Genomic DNA, 6,000 nt, shown 5'->3' with positions numbered 1-6,000 from the left:
AATTTATAGTAGTTATAATTCTCGGAAAGCAACTATTCCTGAGTCTGTTTGTCCTGGATTTGATGCACCTATAGCGCCTTCCAGAGGGCAGCAGGTCGAACAGTCCAAACGCAGGATGGGAGCTGTCTTTGATTCTTCTTTGCCCTGCTAAGGCAGCGGGAGGTGTAGATGTCCATCAGGGAGGGGAGAGGGCAGCCAATGATCCTCTGCGCTGTCCTGGTTACCCTCTGAAGCCTCTCTCTGTCTGCCATGGTGCAGCTGCCATACCATGCTGTAATGCAGTATGTCAGCAGGCTCTCGATGGACGAGCGGTAGAAGGTCAGCAGCAGGTTAGAGTCCAGGTTGTGCTTCCTGAGGACCCTCAGGAAGTGCAGCCGCTGCTGAGCCTTCTTGATGACCGCTGTCGTGTTGTCCGTCCAGGAGATGTCAGCAGCGATATGGACGCCGAGAAACCAGAAGGTGTTGACCCTCTCCACACACTCGCCGTTGATGTGTAGGGGGGCTAAGTCGGTGCTGTGCCTCCTGAAGTCGACAATGAGCTCTTTTGTTTTCCTGGTGTTCGGAGCCAGATTGTTTTCTGAGCACCAGGTTGTCAACTTCAGGACTTCCTCTCTGTAGGCTGCCTCGTCTCCCTTTGAAATAAGTCCGACCACAGTAGTGTCGTCAGCAAATTTGACGATGCGGTTGTTGTTGTGGGCCGGACTACAGTCGTAGGTGTAGAGACAGTATAAGAGGGGGCTTAGCACACAGCCCTGTGGGGAACCGGTACTCAACCTGCGAGTGGAGTAGAGGTGGGGGCCGAGTCTCACAGCCTGGGGCCGGTTGGTGAGGAAATCCTTTATCCAGGCACATGTGACTGTGGGGAGGCCGAGAGTGACCAGTTTACCAATGAGAATGTCCGGAATGATTGTATTAAAGGCTGAACTAAAATCCACAAAGAGCATCCGGACGTAGCTCTGCCCCTGCTCCAGATGGCTCAGCACAGAGTGGAGAGCTACGGTAATGGCGTCTTCTGTGGATCTGTTTATATAAGGGTTGATACCAATCACAGAAACGTTTTGAACATATCATGTGTACTCGTCACGTTGAAAGATTGGAAGCATATGGACAATTCAACGGCTGCTGGGACCAAAGACGGTCCCGCTGTACTGGTAGCCATTGTAATCAACACACTCGTGTTTGCATCCCGTACACCGCTTGTCCTCCAGAAGATGTTGCATGGCAACATTATGGGGCAAGTGTCAACCATGCAATAGCCTTATAATGTTGAAATATTTCCACATAAATACAGACAACTTTCTTTCTAATTTACAGTCAATACATTTGTACATCTCACGTTAGGTATTTTTATTATGAAACCACAACTTCCTGTCCGCTGACAAGTAGTTTAGTTAATTATTGTCACGTATACCGAGGTAGAGTGAAAAGGTTTTGTTTGCATGCTATCCAGTGAAATAAAAGAATACAATCAAGCTGTCCACAGCACAAAGCTAAAGCATAAAGAGTACAACATTTAGTTAAAATCCAACTAAGTCTGATTAAGGATAGTTCATTTTGGTCTGGTGATTGAATTACACAGATGTTCTTCTCTATTAGCTTCTTGTGTCAATCACATTTTGCTTGAGCAAGTTCCACTGCATGTAATTGTGATGCTGAGCAGCTAAACTTCATCATAGTTTCTTCTGTTGGAAGATTAACATTCCTCAGTTGGATCGCAAAGTCTTCCAGTAATAATTCGTTTCATAAATTCATAGTACAGTAGGGCAAAGAAAAACAAGGCCCTCTCTCTGCCCAATGCATTCTTGCTGCTCTTTTTTTGCCATCTATACTAATCTAATTTGTCCACATTATTGCCATATTCTTCTCTGCCTTGCTTATTTAAGTGCCCGTATAAATGTCTCTTAAACAGTGATTGTATCTGGTTCCATCACTTTCTCTTCCAGATATAGACCACTCTTGTCACCAAAACTTTCCCTTCACTTTCCCTCTGAAACTTATTGCTCTCACCTCAAACCTAGGCCCTCTCGTTTTTGATATCCTACCATGAAAAAATGCTTCAAACCATACCCTATACCTGGCAATTTTATATTTCCATCAGGTCACCTTCGGCTTCCTTCCCACCGAGGAAAACTAGCTTCTCCCCATAACAACCCACATACCCCATCCCATCCCCTCTCCCTTATCCCATCTTACTCCCTGCAGGGAGCAAGCCACCAAGCCGGCCACCGGTCGGAGGAACCGGCCCCTGCTCGTCAACCAAAGACCAGAGACTGGGAGGAAGGAGCCGGCGACGAGGTCAGACGTGACTGGCGAGGAGCAAAGCTGGTTGGAGAGGAGAGGGAACCATGGTCTGGCCTACCGCCCCCTCAAGGTAATCTGTGAGTAGCGCAGAGGAGGCAGTAGGCCAAAAGGTGGACAGGCAAGGACAGGAACGTTGCATTCAAGGAAGGCGATAGCTGGAAGCCCAGAGCAGCCTGGGCCTTGCCCAGATTGCTCATCAGAATGAGAGCATGGACGGCACTTTGAAAATAGTGCCAAAATATGATGTTTGTTTTGTAATGTTGCAACATAATGACCCAACTTTTAGATTGATTGTGTATCTCCGGTGTGTGCCTCTAAGGAAAATCTTTGAGATGTTGGGCTAGGGTCGGATTGATACCAGCTCATTTCTCCCGAAACGTACTATACAATGAAATACTCCAACTGAGGAACTGAGTGGTCCTTGTTGTAGCTTGTGGGCAGCTGGTGGTCGTGCTGAGGCTGTACTCATGCTCTTCATCTTCTTCATCACCATCCAAGTTACATCCTGGTGTCTGTTGGCTAGTTCTGCTTTGAGGCACTTTGCCAAATGGAGTTGACTGTCTAGTCAAGCAAACACCAAATGGGTTCTTCTGTTTTCTCTCCCTCAATGGTAAATACATTCCAAGACACCCATTACCTGACAGCTTTGGTTGAAGACATTTCTACCCAGGTCATTATCCACCTGGAGATGGGCAGCTTGACAGGTTCAGCTCACTAAGATATCCTAGGTCTGCCTTAGCCTTCACGATAGTATCCTAACACTTAGTGTTTGCGTGCAGGCCTACACACACTTACAGCAACAGCCACTTACAAAGATGGCCATCAGGATTAGTGAATAATTGGGTACACCTTTCTCCACCTTGCCCAGGATGGGGGAGGGGCTGGGGTTGTGCATGGGGCCTGTGGAGTTGAACTTCTAGAGCGGAAGGTTGCTCTAGTGATTATGGTAGCAGCGATGTGAATATACGATGTAAAATATGGCAAATCTCTTGCGTCATAGTACCAATTTACTGATGCTAATATCTGGAGAAAAAGCTGAGATAAATGTAGGATCCTGAAGTTTGAAACTGGGAAATGAATAATAGCAGATCATTTAAATTAACACTTTGCATCAAACTTCACAGTGGACTAGATGGCAAATATCCTAGATGAGGTAGTTCATACCGAGTGAAAGAACCTAGAGCAACCCCTTCTACAAGGGATAAGTTATAGAAAAAACTAATGGGACTAAAGATGGGGAAGTTGCTACTACCCAATGGACTGCATCCAAAGGTATTAAGGGAATCAGTTTCAGAGATTGAGGTACTGTTGGTTGAGGTTTTTCAAAATTCACTGAGACATTTATTTGTCACATGTACCAATGGGTACAGTGAAATGTGTGGTCACCATACAGCCATATGAATAAAAAAGAGCACAGAACACGATAGTCTTTAACATAGACATCCCCACACAGCGGAATCAAAGTTTCCCACTGTGAGGGAAGGCACCAAAGTTCAGTCATCCTCCTCTGTTGTCCTCGGTTGTTCACCTGTGGTCGGAGGGATCCCGAACCCCTCACTGTTTTATACAAGGGTATAAAAGCAATATGATTGTAATAGGAGATTTTAACTGTCCCAATAATGAGTGGAAGTACCTCAATTGAGCAGGTTTGAAGGAATTCGTAAAATGCATTCAAGAGGATTGGACCAGCTATGCGTTTATTATATGATAGAGCAATCTTGATGGGTTGAATGGCTTAATGTTGTTTCTATTCTTTAGTATTCATTTTTTCCCTTTATTTCTGAAGGAGAAGGCTCTTCATTAAGTCTGGTTTTCTCCAGCCCTAAACTCTTCCAGCTTTCTCCCCCCCCCAACGATCAGTCTGAAGAAGGGTCCCGACACAAAATTTTGCCGATCCATTTCCCCCAGAGATGCAGCCTGCCCCGATGAGTGAACAGAGGTTCACATGCAACTCCTCTAACCTCATCTACTGCATCCAGTGTTTCCAATGTGGGCTCTTGTATATCAGCGAGACCAAGAGATCTCCCACTGTTAACCATTTTAACTGTCCTTCTTATTCCCATGCTGACCTTTCTGTCCTGAGCCTACTCTATTGCCAGAGAGGCCACACGCAAATTGGAGGAAGTACACCTCATATTTTGCTTGGTTAGTTTACAAACAAGCGGTATGAACATTGAATCTCCAACTTTAGGTAACTTAAACAAACACACCCCTCCGCCACCTCTCCATTGAAAGTCAGTTGACAGTTCCACAATTGCAACAATGAATCCCTCTTGGGATCACACTACCCCTCACCATCGATCCGCCTATCGGAACCATCCTGCCTGATGTCATCTGTTAATGGACACTAAATGCCGGTGTAACTCAGTGGATCAGGCAGCATCTCTGGAGAAAAGGAATAAGCGAGTTCGGTATTTCTACAGCGCATGGCCAGGTCATAGATTAGGTCACTTGAGGTAAACATTCACGGCAACTGTGCTGCTGCATGTATACAGACCTGCATTTCATCCGCAGTCAGAATTGAACCCGGGTCTCCGGCGCTGCAAGCACTGTTGAATTGCTACTGGACCGTCCCCGTCTCCTCCCGAGTGTCCCATCCCTGTCCGGTGGCGGCCGGTGAGGTTCAGGGTGACCGACAGCCCTGTACTGACGGGACACAGGACCAGAGCAGTGGCGGCCCAGGCTTACAGCCAGCGCGGAGAAGAAGCGCTAACTCCACTCCTCCGGGCTGGTGTCCCGTCAGTCCAGGGCTGTCGGTTAATCTGGCGGGACAGGCAGAGTTGAGCTGGAGGTAGCGCTTCTTCTCTGCGCTGGCTGTAAACCTGGGCCACCACTACTCAGGGCTGGTGTCCCATCAGTCCAGGGTCACCCCAGACTCTCGGACTGCCTCCGAACAGGGATGGGACACTCGGGAGGGGACGGGGACAGTCCAGCAGCAATTCAACAGTGCTTGGAGCACCGGAGACCCAGGTTTGATCATGACTACTGATGAAACACAGGTCTGTATACATGCAGCAGCACGGTTGCCGAGAATGTTTATCGCGAGTGACCATTGACAAATCCCATGATTTTTCGGAATACCGAACTTGCTTATAAGTGACGTTTCGAGTCGACACCCTTCTGCAGACTGTGGGTAATTAATGTCATCTGTTGTTGGCCCAGATGTTTAGAAACATAGAAATTAGGTGCAGGAGTAGGCCATTCGGCCCTTCGAGCCTGCACCGCCATTCAATATGATCATGGCTGATCATCCAACTCAGTATCCCGTACCTGCCTTCTCTCCATACCCTCTGATCCCCTTAGCCACAAGTGCCACATCTAACTCCCTCTTAAATATAGCCAATGAATTGGCTTCGACTACCCTCTGTGGCAGAGAGTTCCAGAGATTCACCACTCTCTGTGTGAAAAAAGTTCTTCTCATCTCAGTTTTAAAGGATTTCCCTCTTATCCTTACGCTGTGACCCCTTGTCCTGGACTTCCCCAACATCGGGAGCAATCTTCCTGCATCTAGCCTGTCCAACCCCTTAAGAATTTTGTAAGTTTCTATAAGATCCCCTCTCAGTCTCCTAAATTCTAGAGAGTATAAACCAAGTCTATCCAGTCTTTCTTCATAAGACAGTCCTGACATCCCAGGAATCAGTCTGGTGAACCTTCTCTGCACTCCCTCTATGGCAAGAATGTCCTTCCTGAGATTTGGAG

The sequence above is a fragment of the Leucoraja erinacea genome, chromosome 4, assembly GCF_028641065.1.
Source record: "Leucoraja erinacea ecotype New England chromosome 4, Leri_hhj_1, whole genome shotgun sequence".
In the NCBI taxonomy this organism is placed as follows: Eukaryota; Metazoa; Chordata; class Chondrichthyes; order Rajiformes; family Rajidae; genus Leucoraja; species Leucoraja erinaceus.
This window is presented reverse-complemented; position numbering follows the sequence as displayed.